The 22,012-nt window shown below is 33.0% G+C and overlaps 1 long non-coding RNA gene across 3 annotated transcripts; it reads left to right on the forward strand.

Moving 5' to 3' along the window:
* Positions 1–13,772: 13,772 nt before the first annotated feature.
* LOC143082153 (uncharacterized) lies at positions 13,773–20,488 on the forward strand. 3 transcript variants are annotated; one of them, XR_012980298.1, is made up of 4 exons: positions 13,773–13,872; positions 16,878–17,013; positions 19,318–19,405; positions 20,460–20,488. It is a non-coding gene; the product is annotated as an uncharacterized LOC143082153 (long non-coding RNA). The 3 variants fall into 3 exon arrangements; XR_012980299.1 differs by lacking the exons at positions 19,318–19,405; positions 20,460–20,488 and adding an exon at positions 17,776–17,826; XR_012980300.1 differs by lacking the exons at positions 13,773–13,872; positions 16,878–17,013 and adding an exon at positions 18,214–18,287.
* The last annotated feature ends 1,524 nt before the right edge of the window (positions 20,489–22,012 follow it).

Consider the following 22,012-nt stretch of genomic DNA (forward strand, 5'->3'; position numbering starts at 1 on the left):
TTCTTTTTTTATGTCTCTTCATGATTAACCATGAACTTAATATGTAGTTCATCCTTAAAGTGGAAAAGTAAAGATAATCGGTTTAATAGATATTACTATCTAGTAATAGCATAGTTTAGTCAGTCATAATGTGAATCTTTTCAGTCAATATATGTATGCACAAAACTGATAATCTGTGTATCGCACTATTTCGGATCATTTCTACTGAGGGCTATTTGAAATTTTCTAGTTTGAATTGTTCTATATTTGCATTGTTGTTTTGTAATATTTATAGCTGATTATGGACATTGATTTTACTCATTGTTGAAGGCTGTGTGGTGATCTATAATTGTAATTTTTGGTGGCATTGATCTCTTGTCACATTCCAGCACTCTGCAATGGTGGTTTCTATAAATTTATCATTTATGATTATGAAATACATGCTTTTCTATTTCAAATAAATCAATACAAGTAAAGGCAAAGGCAGAGATAATCGTGTGTAAAATAGCAGAACAAATGTGTCGTCAAATAAAATAATCATTGTAAATGACATTAAAACAATGACATGATTAAACAATAATTTCCTAAATAATTAAATTAACCTATACTGAGCCAAAAAAGTTTAGCAACACTTTTTTTTTAAATTTTTTTTGGTTGTTTCTGGATTTTTTTTTAATAAACATCATTGATATAATCCTTAGTATTACCTGTATTTTTAAGCAGTCGTACTTTTTTCCAGGTGATTGATTTTGCGCCATTTTAGCTTTGCGCGTGTAATTGATGTTTTACCTTCTGTACCTGTACTTTTAAGACGAAATTTAATTTGTTTTTGCACTAACGTTCAGAAACACACCATTGGTAAGAAAAACACATAAACGTTTGAAAAAATTGCATGGGGCGTCAACCAGGCCTCTCCGAAAATGACCGTCAGATTGCTCTTGGAATGGTTGATGCTTGCATGAGTGTTACTGACGTTCCACACAGTGGATCGATTTAATGTGCATAAGTCAACAGTTTATAGACTAAAAAACAGTTATCAACAAATTGCAACAGCACTGGATAGGTCAATATGTCGTAGACCAAAAACAACCATCGTCAAGGGAGGAGCGCTACATTCGCTTTACGTCAACACGGGACAAGTTTTTTGTGGCCACAACAGTAGTGCATTGACTAAGGGCAGCTGCTGGTGTGCCTGCCAATACTTAAGTGATGCCCTGAAAGCATGGTCGAGAAATTGATTTTGAATAACACAATACTCAATTCCGCTTTTTGACCCTCTCGCGCTCCATACAAAAAATATTCTAATGAATATGCGTGTTAAACATACATTTTGCTTCTCACATGTCATAATTCATAAAAACAAATATGTAACCCATAAAAAAACGACAACCACTGAATTACAGGCTCCTGACATGGAACAGGCACATACATACATAATGGGAAGGGGGGGGGGGGGGGTAATCATGTTCGCGGGATCATAATCCTCCCCTAACATGGGACAGTGGTACAACGGTACAACATGAGAATGTATTTTGTGACTTTTCAAAAGTAATCCGTTTTTTCTTCTTTATCCTGTTCACTAGCCCAAATATATTTATTTTATTTTATTAAAGAAAACCGATATGCAATGACTTTGTAAACTATGCTCAACAGCAAAATAAACTGACCATCGCCATTTTTTAGTACATGTCTTAGGCAGCAACCATTTCATTTTCGGGGGGGGGGGGGGGGGGCAAACAATTGATTTTCCCATAAAACGACAAGACAAGACAAACTATTTTATTTTCTCAGTCATAAACGTGTACAATAGTAGCCTTTTTTTCTCTCTCGAGCCTTTGAATGTTGATTTTAAGAACGAAACCGTATTAAAGAAAATTGTAGTATGTTTTAGTAAAAAAAAAATATAGGTTGCTGTTGCTTTTTTTAACGCAATTTGTACTTAATAAAAGTATCTCCCATGCCTATCAATTATGCAATAAAAAAGTATCACGCAAAAAGTAGAAAATTCTTTTGAGGCCTATTAGGTCTGAGTAAACTATGTTAATTTTCCTTTTATGACAATGCAGAGTGAACGAAGCATCTAGTAATAAAACATATCGGCTGCACACATCGATCAATTAGATTAATCATAGTTTTAATTTTGAATACCATATTATCTTCATAAAATGTCTGTGCCAAAAAAAAAAATCGTTTTATAACCCCAGCTTCATAGTGCGTGATTTATGACAACTTGCCGCTGGGTGCGTAAATATTAACACCGATGTGAAGTGCCTACTTCTTAAAGCTTTTATATAAACAAAATAATTAATGCATTTGTACATTTTGATTGGAATAGGTATATTAATATTTCTATCTGTTATTAAAGGATTAACCACGATTATTGAGGGAAATCCTCTCGTTGTGAAAGTAGTTACTATCATGCGCGTTAAGGAATTTTTGATTCTCGGACTATCATTTTTTTCGACATTCGATTTTTATCTCAATATGAACAATTTTGTTTTTAAATCCTGTTATTTTCAATGGGAACCCACAATAATTATTTAAAAAGTTCTTGCCGCCTCCACCTCCACAAAAAATGAATGGTCAATGTCTAATATAAAATCATTAATAAAATGATATCGTAAGATATGCTTTAAGTTTACTCGGGGGTGGAGAGGGGGCACTTACTATGCAATGAGTGACAGGAATGGGCCGCTGGAATAGGTTAAAATTTCTTGCTACATGATATATAATAGTTGATAAATTCAAATATTAATTATGGGTTCTATTGTTATTCTTTTACTTTTCTACATTGGCTAGAGGTATAGGGGGAGGGTTGAGATCTCATAAACATGTTTAACCCCGCCGCAATTTTGCGCCTGTCCCAAGTCAGGAGCCTCTGGCCTTTGTTAGTCTTGTATGATTTTAAATTTTAGTTTCTTGTGTATAATTCGGAGTTTAGTATGACGTCCATTATCACTGTACTATTATGCATATTTTAGGGGCCAGCTGAAGGACACCTACGGGTGCGGGAATTCTCGCTACATTGAAGACCCATTGGTTGCCTTCGGCTGTTGTTTGCTCTATGGTCGGGTGGTTGTCGCTTTGACATATTCACCATTTCCTTTCTCAATTTTATTATCATATTATCACTTGCTTGATAATATCAGAAGTATCTGAAACAAATCAGATGCCAGTATTTATTTTTAATGCGGTTAAACCACAGTCGACTTGTAAATGCATTAGCTATTTGTCAAACTAATTAATCTCTATTATTCTAATGTAGTATTTCCACTGATGCTAGTCATAGATGCTATAAATCCGATTATTTTGACATTTGCACCTAATTACCATATCCAAAGGTTTGTATACATGAAACACTATACCATTGATCAGTGGCAGATCCAGAATTTTTCACAAGCCGGGGCCCACTGACTGCCTAAGAGGGGGCCCGCTCCGGTCCTGCTTCAGTAATTCCCTATATCATAATCAACCAAATTTAGCATCAGTAGTCAGAGCTCATGTTTTGTCTGTTATTGTGTATATATAAGCCGACGCTAAACAAAATTTACTTACTTAGTACTTACTTTTCTTAATCTTACGTATACATGTATATGGGTTATATTTAGTTTTTAAAGATCATTAAAACCGAATATTTTTTTTGTTTCGATTTGTTTTGTTGTAATAATTCACTACGTCAATTGATAAAAAGCATCAATATAAATACAAACATGTTTAACCCCGCCGCATTTTTGCGCCTGTCCCAAGTCAGGAGCCTCTGGCCTTTGTTAGTCTTGTATTATTTTAATTTTAGTTTCTTGTGTACAATTTGGAAATTAGTATGGCGTTCATTATCACTGAACTAGCATATATTTGTTTAGGGGCCAGCTGAAGGACGCCTCCGGGTGCGGTAATTTCTCGTACATTGAAGACCTGTTGGTGACCTTCTGCTGTTGTTTTTTTATTTGGTCGGGTTGTTGTCTCTTTGACACATTCCCCATTTCCATTCTCAATTTTATTTCACATATTTAGACGTTATAATAATCTAATAATTTCACTTTGACATTAGTTACATCGTTTATTGATTTGTTATGGCCACTTATATTTCTTATTTGCCGTATTGCTTCACCTATAATAAATCCTCGGAATACATGCTGTGATTGACAGCTGCTTTTGTATTTCTGTGTATATCTATAATACTAAAATTACGAGGTCCAATTTGTCAGCCGTCATCGGGTAAAAACGACAAATCAAAGAATTCAATTCTATATATAACTAATATAGGACAATGGTGTAGATTAAAAATTACACCACTCCAGACCCTTTTGTTTTCCACATAATTAATATTGCCAACAATTAACAAGTTCCGGGTCTAATCCGATACCGATACCAATAGTATATTCACCTGTTGGCTATTAGGGAGCTACCATTTGATTTTTAGGGGGGGGGGGGGGGGGGCTAGGATGAAAAATTTTGTCCTGCATTTTTTTTTAGTTGTAATCTCTGTCCTGCCTTTTTATTTTTCACTCTATTCGGTCCTGCTTTTTTTTTTAGTTTATCCTGACTTTTTTTACATAAATTGTCATCCTGACTTTTTTTTTGCAAGTGTCTCATCCTGCCTTTTTTTTTTAACTCAAAACTCCTGTCCTGCCTATTTTTTTCAAATTTCATCCTAGCCCCCCACCCCCCCTCCCCCCCCCTCACCCCCATAAAAATCAAATGGTAGCTCCCTTTCCTTATCTGTACGTTCCGCATTTGGCAGTTGACAGGCGCACCACCAAACGGGTGTATTTAGGATTTTGCTTTATACACGGGTCATAATCGGTCCTGCTTTTTTTTTTTTTAGTTTATCCTGACTTTTTTTTACATAAATTGTCATCCTGATTTTTTTTTTTTGCAAAACATTTTTGTTTTCCAAATAATTAATATTTCCAATAATTGATAAGTTCCAGGTCGACGGGTTCAAACAGAAAGATTTGAAAGCAGAGAAATCTGTGTATCAGACTGAGTGTTCAAATAAAATCTTGAATCTTGAAATCTTGACTTTATCACGGATGACAATACTAATTACTAAAATAAGGCTTAGACATAGTTATATACTTTAATTCAGCCACGGACCCGCGATATCACGGGTGTGTACTTGTAGATATAATAATTAGTTTCTTTAAAATGTATTTCAAGGTCAAGAATGCCAGGTGTTGTAAATTATCAATTTTTACAGCGGATGAGGGCATTCCGGTGTATTGCTATCGCCTAGATTTCCATTACGTAATATTCGTTTTGGGTTTTTGAACCGATCTATAAACATGATGAAGACATCATCAAGTGCAAACTTATATTCCTTATCGCTTGTTAAAAATCCATTTCTTCAATGAATACTCATCACATACTTTTTTTAAAAAGATAAATTAATAATATTAAAATGTTTTGTTATACGTACATAAACATTTAGTGAAAAATCATTCAAAATAAATATGCACACGCATGCGGTAGAATATCTCAAGAACGTTTGCAATCATAAGCAACGATAACTCAACCATGCACTAGCACTGCACTATTATTAATATAGAAGAATAGAATGATATACAATGAAAATACACGTAACTGTAATATACAAGTATTAATATACTATATAACAATAATATACCTGAGTAATTATACGGATTTGTATCACGTACTTCAATATAATAGTCATTACGGTGAGGATAAATTCCCTGTCATTAATTTATCTACGCACGAACTTGTCCAAGAAAAAAATTATATCTGCACATAAAACCTCATTTTCAGGTATAGATATGGGTTTTTTTTTCTGAGACAAGTGCTTCTCGGACCATTCACAAGAACTTGCGGTCATCCGATTTTCAGTATTTCAGTACTTTGGTTTCATTCTTCGAACAGAACCCTGCATAACTGGATAATTTTGGGTCAAGGGAAAACGTTACGCAGCCCTAAGCAATAAACCATACAGGCCTCATTTCGTAGCATATTATGTTGAAGTAGATTTCATATTATAACTTAAATATTTTAGTTAAATACAATGACGATGATGGCGGCCTAAGGCTCTTCGCGGTTTTATTTTGTATTTGTTTTTGTGCAGTAGTGTTGTGTTCAATTGAAATAACATATATTGTATACTGAGCATGTTTAGTGAGAATATAAAAAAGAAGATGTGGTATGATTACCAATGACACAACTATCCACAAAATACCAAAATGACACAAACATTAACAACTATAGGTCACCGTACGGCCTTCAACAATGAACAAAGCCCATACCGCATAGTCAGCTATAAAAGGCCCCGATAAGACAATGTAAAACAATTCAAACGAGAAAACTAACGGCCTTATTTATGTCAAAAAATTAATGAAAACAAATATGTAACACATAAACAAACGACAACCACTGAATTACAGGCTCCTGACTTGGGACAGGCACACACATAAATAATGTGGCGGGGTTAAACATGTTAGTCATGTTAGTAACTCCGGAAATAATTATACTGAATCTGATCGTTCATGTAAATCATGAAACAAGACATTGAGGAATTAGCAGATGGGAATTTGTTGGGATAAACTTCAGATTTTGCGGTCATTAGTTATCTCGTACATTACTTAATAACTATCATGCAATCGTTGGTCATTTTATTTTCTCAGGAGGATTGATTACTACACAAATTATCTGTTCACTACTGCATGGCTATGTAAATATTTCTAAATTAATAAACTATGGCATGAGAAATAAATCATACATGCAGAATACTTGCAGTTTTAATAAGTTAAATATTGTTTCTAGATAAACATCGTGGTCAAATCTATAGAGACAAATAAACTTATGACGCTTGAAAATAAAAAAAAAAATCGCAAAGGCTTCTACGGAATAGTGATTTCTGCTGTCATTTTGAAAGCGTAATGTTGACTGTAAAATTGAATCCATGCATTTATCTGTAAAATACCGAATTACCAAAAGGATCAAACCATTTCTGTATTTACTATTTCATGACTTTGGAGATTATATTTTATCAAAGTAGCATTATATACCATGGAGTTTACAAAAGTATAATGTTAAAAAAAATTACCTAAACTTACTAAAAACGTATAATGTGTTATGTGTTCTTATTAATTTTGTTCACTATTTCTCCTTTAACAAACTAAAAGCACGAAAAGAGGCTTATAAAGATAGAAATATATATATTGTATTCAAACATTTATTATTCAACAAAAATTTAGAGTCCTGGGGCCTGGTTTTCGAAAGTATCATAAGATATGTCATAAGATATATCTTAGGACATATTTTATGATCATCTTATGACTATCGTATGATATGTCATAGGATGTAAATCAAAGCTGTCTTAAGTGAGTCGTAGCTTTGGTGCTCTTATGACTGTCATAAGTGAACATTATTTTCTAATATTTTAAGTAATGATTAAAAAGTGATCAATATAAAAATTAAAATGAAAAGTATGAACATATTAATATTTACGAATATTTTATTTCTTTCATATAATGGACATGAAATTTTATATAAAAAGGAATTGATATTTGACTTGAAAATTTGTTAAAAATTAGTTTGTGATAAATAATAAACTTGAACTTCGTTTTCGTGTATAATCATACTTTTTTTTAAATGTGAATACTTTTTAGATTCGGTACATCGAGTACCCGCTTACCGTGCACATACGTTGATATAGTTCTATCAGAGACATATATATGTCTCTGGTTCTATTAACTATACTAGGAACTAAGTAATATGTATATGTATTATACAAAACCATGACTATTAGAAAAGAATTCAAAATTATATGTCGCAGGAGATTCAAATTTTAGTTCACGTAGTTGAGAAAAATAAAATCCTTACTATTAAGCTAACTGAGATACACAACAAATATTTGTATTGCAATTAACATGAAATTAAACATGAAAAGTAATTAAAATTTTAGTTTACAGTCATAAGACCATCATAAGTCATGTCGCGAGGGGTCTTAAGTTTACCACAAAAGTTATGACAATTCGTAACTTAGGACACTTTCGAAAACATATCTTACGACTATGACATGTCATAAGACCATCATAAGACATGTCTTAGTAGGTTTAAACGTATTCGGATGTGTCTACTTTTGTGTTTCAAATGTCTGGTTATGTAAATGTATTTCAGTTGTTTCCTGTAATTAGTTAATACTTCAGCTTTATCATGTACATCTTATGAATATTCATTTTATTAAATTTACTGTTTGCAAAAGTATAAATTACTCTAAATTATAGGGATTTTCTGGTAACTTAACGGAAAACCCTTGCCGTTTTTGGCACAACCTTTTTGATCTTTTGGTCCTCGATGCTGTTCAACTTTGTACTCGTTTCGGCTTTCAAACTTTTGTATCTGTGCGTCACACATAGGTCTTGTGTGGACAAAATACACTTCTGGCGTATTAAAATTTTGAACTTGTTGCCTTTTGTTGGCTGTTGTTCGTGTGATTCTTTGTCAATTGTGTTCTCCAATTTATTTATATTGTAGTCCTGTGTTGTCATTTTGATGTTATATTTCACATGGCCATAAAAGTGCGAGGTTTGGCATGCCACAAAACCAGGTTCAACCCACCATTTTTTCCTTTAAAAATGCCCTGTACCAAGTCAGGAATATGGTCATTGTTATATTATAGTTCGTTTCTGTGTGTATTACATTATAACGTTGTGTCGTTTGTTTTCTCTTATTTTTGAGTGTAAATTCACATTGCGATAAGACGTGTCACGGTACTTGTCTATCCCAAATTCATGTATTTGGTTTTGATGTTATATATATATGTTATATTTGTTATTCTCGTGGGATTTTGTCTATATGTGTTACATTTTAGTGTTATGTCGTTGTTCTCCTCTTATATTTAATGCGTTTCCTTCGGTTTTAGTTTGTTATCCCGATTTTGTTTTTTGTCCATGGATTTATGAGTTTTGAACAGCGGTATACTACTGTTGCCTTTATTCATAAGATACTTTCGAAAACCAGGCCCCTGACTCACTAAATTTTGAGGTAAATCATGACTGAAAACTGTAACAATAGCCTTTTATTGAATTATCAATTGTTTAGCAATAAGGTCTTTAAGTTAGTCTAAATATGCATATCAATTAAAAAAAACATTCAGATTGTAGTTTGGTCATGAAACTACGGTGGCAGAATGCGAACATGAAAGAAAAAAAAATATGTTGTTCCCTCATGATACTATGTCGTTCCTTCAAGATGATATGTCCTTCCCACAAGATAGCTATCTCGTTCCCTCAAGATGCTATGTCGTTCACTTAAGATACTATGTCGTTCCCACAAGATAGTTATCTCGTTCCCTCAAGATAATATGTCGTTCCCTCAAGATATTATGTCGTTCCCTCAAGATACTATGTCGTTCCTTCAAGATGTTATGTTGTTCCCTCAAGATGCTATGTCGTTCCCTCAAGATACTATGTTGTTCCCTCAAGATGTAATGTCGTTCCCTCAAGATACTATGTCGTTCCTTCAAGATGTTATGTTGTTCCCTCAAGATGCTATGTCGTTCCCTCAAGATACTATGTTGTTCCCTCAAGATGTTATGTCGTTCCCTCAAGTTATTATGTCGTTTCCTCAAAATACTATGTTGTTCCCTCAACATAGTTTTAACATTGTATTGATATTGCTATGTTGAGGGAACGAGATAACTATCTTGAGGGAACAACATAGCATCTTGAGGGAACGACATATCATCTTGAGGGGAAAACATCGTTTCTTGAGGGAAAGACATAATATCTTGAGGGAACGACATGATCTCTTGAGGGAACGACATATCATCTTGAGGGAACAAGATGACTATCTTGGGGGAACAACATAACATCTTGAGGGAACGACATATCATTTTTAGGGAACGAGATATTTATCTTGTGGGAACAACATAGTATCTTGAGGGAACGATTTGAAAGATCGTCGAGTCCAGTTCGTAAAATGTATGCATTTGTTTTTTGAATGAAGTAAAGCGTTTCCAACGAGTTTTTAAATCTAAATTATTTTTAAACAATCTATAGCTCCATTCGATCATATTTTTCATCTCGATATCCCTTAATTTTATTCAATATATATTTTTTCAAAATACAGAAAAGAAGATTAAGTTTTGTTGAATCGACCATGAGTATAGTATGTGATATTTTTTTCTCATTGTTAAAGACCTACGGGTAGCCTGTAAATCCTTACGACCGCTTTATTGTAATGCTTTTGCGCCACTTTGCACACAATGCAGTGATTTGTTATGTTAAATTTACGCAAAAAAAAAAACAAACCCAACAACATTTAACTTAGAATAACTATTTTATAACACTAATTTTAAAAAAAACGTGCATACATAAAAGTAATAGTTATGAGAAAAAAAAACATGTGACCCTGAATGTCGTCATATATTTATTCTTTACATGTAATATATCTTCATCAGTCGTTCTGTTCATTTTTTTTTAAATACTGTGCCATGTCACACATCAGATCTAGACTAATTACTATAAAACATCTCAAAAAGTAATTATGCTGTTTTACCATGATACTATATAGATAAAATTTCTCTGAAAAAAGTTTAATACCGTAAATAAAAGTTAGTTTTCTTACGCTTTTGTTTTGTATGTGTTTGATAGCTAGCACAGTATTACATGTATTATGCATCATACTAGATGGTTGTTTAATGGAAAGAGTTTTAAAGTCGAAAATAGTAAACCACTCATATATACACTAGCTTTCATTCATTTTATAACACGGATATCATTTAATATTAAACGTTTCCGGGCAGTTGAAGAATCAAACCACATGGGATCTTTCTTGTGTAGCTGAATAAAGGAGTGGTGTAGTGCATACACCGTTCAGATGATGTAAAATGGGTATTACATCTATGGTAAAACCAATTGACAAGTCGATTACTAGTTATTGTATTGATATATGTTAGAGATAATATAGTTTCTAATGAACGAACGAATCATTGTAAATGTAAAATTACTGATCTTTATCTGCGATGAAAACTCAAGTTAAAGCTTGTAGTAAAAATTATAACAACATTACCACATCTCGCGTCTGAGACAGTAAACATATTATGATACAAACACAAGCTATTTTATCGTAATCATAAATAAACAATTATGTATACTAGTATACAAAAATCTGGAAAACCAGATAGGTTCATTATACATGCACCTAAACTGGCCATTCGTTAAAGAGCGGAACAAATGAATACCATGTAATACTCTATGCTTATTCGTATTTATACATTAATTCATAAAAATCGTTTGTAAGTGAGTAAAACGTTTTTTAAGCGTCTTAAGATGTTTATTCATGTTGTTTTTAGGATTTTTGCAAGATATTCGGAATCCTCTGGTTTTTTTTTATGTACTTTCCCAAAATATTTTGCCCGCTAACCCCTACTTTTATATATTTTCATAATGTTATTACACAAAGTTCTATTTAAAAATCTAATAAAATCCTTGTTATTTTTTTAAAAGTTTTTGTAAGAAAAAAGGTGCAAATGTTAAATGTATGAAAAATATAGAGAGAATGATTTCCCGCCAAATTTTCAATGCCTTTTTTTTTATATCAGCTCACGGATGATTTTGGCAGTCTAATTGTTTTACCTTTATTCCTCCTTTATTCATAACCATTCTTATTTTTATTTTAACTGTTGCTGTGTGCAAATTAAGGACAACCGATAGACAAATGCAATAACATCAATAATAGACCTCATTAAAGATTAAAACAAAATTAAATTACATTAGACACATTTAAAACTTGACGGTGTCACCGTCAAGTTTTAAATGTGTGGAAATGTGTCCTATCGAATAAATAGAATAGAATAGAAGAGAAGAGAAGCAGTGGTGGATCCAAGGTTTGAACCCCCTTTTTTTGGACGATCAATGCATTTGAATTGGGATATGTAGTTGGACCCCCCCCCTTTTTGTCGTGGGTCATGAACCCCCCTATTTAAAATGGCTGGATCCGCCCCTGAGAAGTTTAAATCGGGGTTACATGAACATTACAAACATAAGCTTGGCAGTACTAGTAGAGTTATCACGCTTTAAAAGGACTATAGTCAACTTCATGTGCTACATTTGACTTTTTAAGATATACGCATTTAAAAGATGATATATTCTAAATGTACACACGTTTTATGCTCTTAGATAGCAAAATAATTTTGTGATGACTTTAGCCATTATTGAAAGCTCTGTCAGACAACATAGACATTCTATCGTCTTTATTCATTGCAATGGGAAAAAAGAAAATGTTCTGTACCGTTGACAGTACTAGAATCACATACTATACATATGTATTCTGCGTGCAGAGGTATCAGGATGCATCTGTCTAGTTATATTTGTAAAATGTTAGGGAGCTACCATTTGATTTTTATGGGGGGGGGGGGGGGGCTAGGATGAAAAATCTTGTCCTGCATTTTTTTTTTGTTTTAATCTCTGTCCTGCCTTTTTATTTTTCACTTTATTCGGTCCTGCTTTTTTTTTCTTAGTTTATCCTGACTTTTTTTACATAAATTGTCATCCTGACTTTTTGGCAAGTGTCTCATCCTGCCTTTTTTTTTTAACTCAAAACTCCTGTCCTGCCTATTTTTTTCAAATTTCATCCTAGCCCCCCCCCCCTCCCCCCATAACAATCAAATGGAGGATCCCTTATCTAGTATAAGATGCATCTGTCTAGTTCTATTTGTAAAATGTTATCTAGTATACGAATAAATACGTTGCCTTGAAGGATACTTAATAATGGACAGCTATACAGTATAAACTGCTACTTTTTTTGTATTTCAAAAATTATCAGTTAATCGATCAACGTTTTTAAATAAAATTAAACGGTGTTTGTATATTCGCTTATATTATATTTCCTTTATCCTGCAATCAGCCAACTATTGTACAAACAACAGGTACACTAATATTTTTGTTGTTGCTTTATTTCTACTTGTTCAAATTAATGTTCTGTTGTCCGACTTTCATATTGAACGAGCGGTAATGCGGATATTCCTTTTTTTACGTAACAGTTAATTTTTGGGGTCCGCGTTAAGCTACATGTCAAATTCTTTGAAAAATAAGGGACACATTTTTTAGATTTTATACAACTAAAATTTCAAGTGAATGATGTAAATTTCAGGATAAAAAGAATATACGTTTATTTTCGGAGAAAACAAATATAAGTACTTGCTACGAGTCTGAGAAAAGCTCGGCGAAGTTAGTTTTTCGTCATGTTTCGAATGCTCATACACATAAGTTGTATATTTTCCGACAATGTACATATATCATATATCTATCACACTCGGGAAGAAAATAGATACATGCGTGGAATGAAAAATGTGCTGAAAATACACGTTTGCAATATTGGAAATTCCTTTGTGGTTTTAAGGAATGGTAATACTTGTTTTACGCACTTGAACGTAACCTTTATTGCTTTTTTTCATAAAGTGTATATCATATTATGCGTACATTCGCCATGATAACGATTTTAATTTGAAAATAAGTTGAAATAAAATTATACATACCTTTCCCTTTTCTGTCTCATCTTCGCTGTCGCTAAATACGGCATCGGATATCATAAGCATTGAAAGAAATAAAAAGAACACATTTTAAATCAGGAAAACCATGGTGGAATTATAAAATCGACGATTATTTCAAAGTACACATCTAGACCGATGTGGGCGTGTCAAATACCGGCTGTTTTCAAGAGAAGGGTCAAATTTTTACTGTAATTGACATGCAGGCTAGGGTGAGAAGTATAAATTAGTGTGAACATATTATTAATTAAACACTCATTGGTAGGATATTCATTATGGCAAGTTGGTCATTGTATTAAACAGTGGTGATTTTTATCTTGTGCTTGGACGTTTCAAATGGGGAAAAATAAAATATATCATACCTGGAGGATTAGGATTTTTTTAAAAAGGTACTGTAGCTTAAGTTAACTTAGTCTTGGCTTATGCCAATGCAGAAAAAATGAGAACGATTTTTTTTTATAATTTCACAATTTTCTAATTTAAAATTACATTTTTCAATACATTTTGTAGTTTTGATTGACAATTATTTTTAGCGTTTGGGCAATCAAAAGCTGACATCCACTATAATATTATAGCCAAAAGTGATGAAAGTTGCATTAAACACCTACAAGTAATCAATAAATCTTATAATTTCAACAGTTCATTAAAATTCACTTTCAAGAAAGTACATTTTGCTTGGTTTCAGTTATTGTTTTAGAAATGTTAAAGACTTTAAACGTCATTATCCACCAGGGTGCGATAATGACCGGAAATGGTTCAGTACTGGTCATGTGTTAACGAGAAATTTTATTTTTCTTAATTGACGAATTTAACAGGTTTTCTTTTTTAGATCACCTGGCCCAAAGGGCCAAGTGAGCTTTTCCCATCACTTTGCGTCCGTCGTCCGTCGTCGTTAACTTTTACAAAAATCTTCTCCTCTGAAACTTCTGGGCCAAATTAAACCAAACTTGGCGACAATCATCATTGGGGTATCTAGTTTAAAAACGTGTCCGGTGACCCGGCCAACCAACCGAGATGGCCACCATGGCTAAAAATAGAACATAGGGGTAAAATGCAGTTTTTGGCTTATAACTCAAAAACCAAAGCATTTAGAGCAAGTAGTCATTTGTAAATTTTTACTAACATTTTCCACTGAAACTACTAGGCCAAGTTCATTATAGATAGAGATAATTGTAAGCAGCAAGAATGTTCAGTAAAGTAAGATGTACAAACACATTTCCATCACCAAAACACATTTTTGTCATGAATCCATCTGCTTCCTTTGTTTAATATTCACATAGACCAAGGTGAGCGACACAGGCTCTTTAGAGCCTCTAGTTTCATTTTGTTTCAAAATAGTCTCCCTTACAGAACTGAAATGTTTGCAGCAGGTCTGCAGCATATTTGCTGCAGGTCTGCTGCAAACAAAAAGCTTGCAGGAACCCTTTGAATAATGTTTGCAGAAGTTTGCAGCTAGCTGCGAACCTCCTGCAAACATTGCAGCTTTTTGCTGCAAGCTTGCGGCAAGTTTGCAGAAACTTTTATGTTTGCAGTAAGATTGCAGGAAACTCTAGAATTTAAGGGATGTTCGCAGCTAGATTGCAGGAATCTTTGACAATTCTATATGTTTGCAAGAACATTGCAAGAATTACATAAAACGAATGAGCATGCCCATTGGTAACTTCCTGGAAGATACAGATTTAAAATTTGAAAATGTTGAAGGTGTTTGAGTCATGTTATCATACAATGTATTAGTATTCAGGGAGTATTTTAGGTTGGAAATTAAAAGAAAAGTTTTCAAAGACATTTGTTGTAAGTATTGATTCTTCATAGACGTGTAAATATATGAAATTCGTCCCCTCAATAAATACCTGCATGAAGTTTTGAAAAACATTTTCAAACATGTAACAACTATATATACAGTACACTCAAGAATGTTTGGAGATTATAACTTATTTTAAAATAGTGTTATACATGTTATAGTTCAAGTTGAATTATGTGAAAATATTAATTAAAAAGCAGAATATATGCACAAAATAAATTTCAAATAATTCTTTTTTCGTATTTTAGATATGCATGCAATTCATTTTAGCACGTACTTGAACAACAAGAAATCTTTAAATTATTTTTTAAAGGAATAAACCATTGCTATGATAATTATGCAAATGATAAACTATTCGAATTATTGTATGTATGTATGTAACCAAACTTTTCAGATTTACTGTGTAATAAAGATAATGTGATGTGTATACACAACATGACTTAATTGGTTAATATTGTATAATCATTTATGTAGTTCCTGCAAGTTTGCAGCAAACACGCAGGAAAAAAAATTAATTTGAATATAAATGTTTGCAGCAGGTCTGCAGCAAACACGCAACAGGTCTGCTGCAAACACGCAGGAGAAAGATTAATTTGCATAAAAATGTTTGCAGCAGGTCTGCAGCAAACACGCAGCAGGTCTGCTGCAAACACGCAGGAGAAAGATTAATTTGCATAAAAATGTTTGCAGCAGGTCTGCCGCAAACACTCATTTGCATATAAATGTTTGCAGCAGGTCTGCAGCAAACACTCATTTGCATGGTAAATTGTTTGCAGCAGACCTGCAGCGTATTTGCAGCAAACACGCTGCAAACACAAACTCTGTGTTCGCTGCAAGTCTGCAACAAGTTCGCAGCAGACCTGCAGCAACTATTTGCAGGAGGCTGATTTTTTCGGTAAGGGAGCTACTATAAAAGATACATTAAAAATAAAAATGAAGGCAATATATGCATTACCGAAAAGATCAAATCTAGAAGTTTAGTTATAGCACTATATACATGATATATAATAATGACTTTTGCGTTATAGCCAATTATTTTAACATCTAAAATAGATGTAGCAAGAAATGATCAACAATACGCAATTTGCACATAAGTTACAAATACTCAAATTATCAGTAACAGGATGAGCTTTACCAATATTTTACGTTTTTAAGGAAATGCGAATGCAAAAGCTATCCACCAGAGTTCAAAGCATTAAATTGGTAGTAAGCTAACTTTTCCTATAATCTTGAAAACTACAATAGCTAGAAAAATTTAAAAGGTGAAACAATTTTTAAGAAAAGGAAGATATCAATTCATTTATGTTGTTGTAAAATTGGCATTGATGCAATTGTACTTTTAACTATATTTGACTACAAATATTTGCCTTGAAATGGGTAAATACGTTTGCCCTTAAAATGTCCGATGTAATTGCGTCCTAGATTTTGGCGTACATGATATACATCAATTCGCAAAGCATATATTTTCTTCTAAATATAACTGAACGCGATCAGGTTCAAGGCTTTATGGTTTTTGTTAATACTAATCTTTATTGCAAAATTACACCTATAAGGGTCAAGCAATACATTCGTTGACTTATTTGAATATTTCAGGTTTTAGGAGTGGATGGAGAGGTTCAAAGTGTTCAGCTTAAAGATTTCGATACACAGAAATCCTTATTTAAAGACCAGTTCAAAGGGACTTTATTTTCAAGATCAACCTTCTTAAAGGCGTGGAATCATATCCGTGGTAAGACTTTTGTTAGTCATTGAACATGTAGAAATTAAATGGTAGCTTCCTTATATAGTAACACAAATAGATAAAAATAAATAGATTAATTTAATTCTTGAATTTGACAGCAATACAAGAAAAAATAAAATGACCTGGGATTTAGTAAGCTTAATATATATCTAAGATAGCTACATAGTTTGATGAAAATCCAAGTTGATTTGAAAAAGTTATAAAAAAAATTAAAGATGCCTATCTGAATTTATATAATACTTTTAATTTTTACCTATTGTAAAATTAAATTCTTTCATTTCACAGCAATAAAATAAACTACCTAATAAGCTTGAATTTTGTAAGATCAATATTTAATTTAGTTAGATGGGCTGATTTACACCAGTCAAAACTAAATTTGAAGGTCAAGACTAGTCGAGACAGGTCGAGACTAGTCGAGACAGGTCGAGCATTGGTCAAGACCATTTCAGACTACACAAAGATCATCAAGTACTGAATCAGACTAATTAAGTAAAGTCGAGACATAGTCGAGTACACTAAAGTACAGTTAAGTACAGTCGAGACAATGTCGAGACTAGTCGAGTAAAATGTGTGCTCTATTTTACTGGTCGAGCACAAAAACTGGTCAATTCAGACTCTGAGCAGTTTGTAGTGTATGCTTACTGCTGATTGTGCGGTTAACCTTTTTAATATGATAAATTGAACCTCAAAATAGGATTTTATTTGTAAAAATGTGACAGTTTTTATCAAAACAAAATATTATTTTGATAGGAAACAGAGATGACAATTGAGCTCGAGTCAAGAACTTTACATACAAACGAGGTAAGTTGAGGATGAACTTAAGTGAAATTAAATAAAGCAAGAATTTAAGATTGTTACTATTACCCGGAAGAGCATTAGATAAGCCTCAAAATAAGCTAAATACATTGAAATGTCATGGAGCTCATTTCGAGATATTTGATTTTTAAAAGATGGCCGGATAAGGCCGACTCGAACTCTGTGTATATATCTGTCTGACAGGATTTATCTGACCTTCACCTCATCATGCTCATTGTCATCATATTTTAAAATGTCAAGTTTATGCGATACTTGTAGTTAGAGCTTATTCTTTAATAATTTCCACATGAAATCAGTGATTAGTGAATCGGACGAGACGTTTCAGTATGTGTGGTTAGTCAATTAAACAAAACACTGATTACTTTGATTTACAAACTCAATTATTTTCAAAGGAAATGAAGATAACTGAGAATCAGATAAACATCAGATCATTGGAAGTAACAAATGTGAGTATGAAGTATGAGTATGTTTTATTTGTTTCTGCTAGTCCCATGTCGTGGATTATGAAATAATTTATTGAAACTTAGATTACAAAATTGTAATGCCTTGGGCAAAGTGAATCAGTGAAATATATAACATGTGTATGCAATGTAGTTTTAAGCTATCAACCGTTATATTTCTGTCTTCTCCGCAAAATATCAACGAGCACCTAAAACAAAAACATATATTTATATTATTTTTAAGTTCAGATTTGCACGTTGTGTTATAATTCAGCTTTCTTTGGAAAACCGGTTGGGATCCAGTTCGCGGAAAAGGTGGGGAGGGGGTGTAAACCTGGAACATCATGATACATTTGCATTTTTTGTGAACTTCAAAAATAATCTAATAATTATTTCCAGTAATGTGTCATTGCTGGAATGATTTCACACTTAATTGAAATATTTGTTTGCGTTTTACTTGACGTTAAATTGGGCCACATTTGTACATGTTAAATGTCTGTCCCAAATCAGTAATTTAGTGGTCGTTTTGGTTGCTGTTTGTGATCTATGAAGCATTTCTATTTATCGGTCGTTGATATTCACGTTTAAATTTGTATGCCCCACCTACAATAGTAGAGGGGCATTATGTTTTCTGGTCTGTGTCTCCGTTCGTCCGTACGTCCGTTCGTTCGTCCGTGCGTCCGTTCGCTTCATTTTAAGTTTTGACCACAATTTCACGGTCCACTGAACATAGAAAATGATAGTGCGAGTGGGGCATCCGTGTACTATGGACACATTCTTGTTTGACATTATGTTAAATCGTATTTTTTAAGCTTACACTACGGCATATGATTGCTTATTGTTGAATATTGTACAGTAAAATATAGCTGCTTACATCCAAATCAATTTACGTCTATGTGATATTGTCACTAGAAATCATACCACATCTTTGTATTCCTATTTAGTTTAAAACATATCATTTTAATAAAATTAAAAGCAGCATTCAAACAGAGGTGAAATTCTAAAGAAGATTACATTGTTTAAATTTTTTTCTCAGGATTTCGCAATGAACGAAAAAGTAATGGGCTTCTGGAAACTGGAGAAGAAATGGTATAATGCAACAGTCCTAGAAAAAACTAAATCAGGTAAACCATGATATACATTAAAGAGAGATTACAAAAGAACGATGAGTAATGAGTTGATTGATTGTCAGGTAGTTTTTTTGTTGTTGTTTAAGGCCACATTGTGCACTCTAGGCTATATCATAGATATAGGAAGATGTTGTATGTGTGCCAATCAGACAAGTCTCCATCCATGATTTTTTTTTATAAAAGTAAACAATTATAAGTCAAGGTATGGCCTTCAACACGGAGCTTTGGCTCATACCGAGCAGCAAGCTATAAGGTGTCAGACCACCAATTACTGCCTCAAATTTAGAACGTAAAAGTAGGCCTACTCGGGACAAAAAATAGTGCATTTGATGTCATTGTTTACTTAAACTACACAACAAATTTGCAGAAATGAAACTTTTGGTGAAAGAGAAATATATTAAGACCATTTTGAGCCCAAATTTACTTGTCTATGAGTTGAAATTAAAAATTGAGGATTAATGCGCTCCATAGTATACTTAAATTTAAGATTTCAAGAAAACCAGGGGTTATTTTTAGTGGTACATCCATTCGGAAGGTCTCTTCTTTCTTATATGGCTTTAAAGGTATGTCGAAAATTGGAATGAAGAAAGGTGATACCTGTACGATTCAGGACATACCTGGTTTGTAAGAGGTTAAACTTAAGATAAAAAATTTAGAAATCTATGAAAATTGCAAAATTTGGTTGAACAGATAGGGACTTTTAATTGGTGGTCTGACACCTTTTATAACGGGCCCAAAAAAATTACTAGCGTAAAACAATTCAAACAGGAAAACGAAGAGCGGTCTAATTTATATAAAAATGACCGTTTGCATTTATTGGCTGAGAAAATTGGCGTATCTGGAGAGAACACAGAGCATCACATGTCCAATCAACAGAAACTATGCACATATCATTCGAAGTAAAAGACTCACTAAGGAGTCAACATTTCGATAAAGTCTAGGGAAACATCATATGAAAGGAAAGATGTATATATGTTTGATCTAATTGTATATGCATAATTTGTGTTTGGTTTTCTGTCCCTTTGATTGGATAGTCTCTATTTTACAGGTTACAAAGTCGTATTTGCAGACGACAACCTAGTAACAGTGTTAGGTCTACAGAATCTACGACAAAAGACATCGAGATGAATTCAGCTGAAGGTGTTTTGTTTAACAAAACACTTTCATATATATATGAACTTACAAGAAACTCACAAGTCATCTGATAATGTTCTCAAAACAGGATATAATAAACAATATCAACAACAAAAGGAAGCTGTATTTCCTTGTCCTTGAACAAAAGACATTTAACATCAGTCAAATGATCCTATATATTTATACATGTATACAAGAATGAACAAGGTTATATATGTTATTTAATTTATATTGGGACATTATCATGGTATCTTAATGACAAAAAAAACAAACATTCACATAATTAGCTGGTTTGGTCTGAATGTGCTTGTAATTTAATATGACAAACTGTATGTAGAATAAGAAGTAATTATCACACCATCAATGAGACAACATCAACGACGAAAATAAATAGATGAAAAGTATGCAAAAATCATCAACAACAGATAGATGTGCGTAGAATCGCCAAGTGTGTTACAACATTATGCACATAAAGCTGTTCAATATAGTTGCAATATTAAAATATGTAACAATGTGTCATAGAGCACTTTTTATAGTAATTAGTAAACACAATCCTAGCATATTAAAATTTATGATGATGTACTTGTGCAAGTTATTGAGTTTCTTCATTAACAGAATTACTTTTATAAATTCACTAAAACATAACCACCGTTTACATACAGGATAGATATTTTCTGAACATCAACAGCTTCAGGAAAACTATTTGAAATTTGAAAATATCGATATTTGGTATAACAAATTGATTGGAATTGATTTTTAGTAGTGCGGTCGGTAGTGTCTGCTTATTACATTTTAAACAACCATAGATTTAAATTCCTTGTTTGTGTGCGTTTTGTGGTTTTTGTGGTTTCGTAAGAATATAACAATCCCTTGTGTTTTTGTGGGTTCTTGTTGCTTTGTCTTTGGTTTTCTATGTTGTGTTTTTACTATTGTTTGTCTGTTGGTCTTCTTTTTAAACCATGGCGTTGTCCGATTATTTTCGACTTATGAGTTTGAATTTTCTTCTGGTATCATTTGCCTCTCTTTTAAGGAGGTCTGTTCCTAATGATGACGATTTAAAGTAAGCTCCTCGTGTTTAAAAGCAATCTGTATTCAAAACATTCTGCCTTCTTCATACGGATAACCACAAAATATTCAAACATTTTGTCAGGAATCTGATGTTCAGTAGATGTCGTTTGTTGATGTGGTTCATAAGTGTTTCTCGTTTCTCGTTTCTGATATAGATTAGACCTTATGTTTTCCCGTTTTAATGGTTTTACGCTAGTCATTTTGGACCTTTTATAGCTTGCTGTTCGGTAGGAGCCAAGGCTCCGTGTTGATGACCTTTTTTTACCTATAAAGTTGGGTTTTTTTTACAAATTGGGACCTGGATGGAGAGTTGTCTCATTGGTACACATTTGTTTCATAAGTAGTCAACTGTCTAAACACTGTCTAAATTTCACGACTTAGGATGACAGTTTTAGTACA

Source organism: Mytilus galloprovincialis, chromosome 7, assembly GCF_965363235.1.
Source record: "Mytilus galloprovincialis chromosome 7, xbMytGall1.hap1.1, whole genome shotgun sequence".
Taxonomy (NCBI): domain Eukaryota; kingdom Metazoa; phylum Mollusca; class Bivalvia; order Mytilida; family Mytilidae; genus Mytilus; species Mytilus galloprovincialis.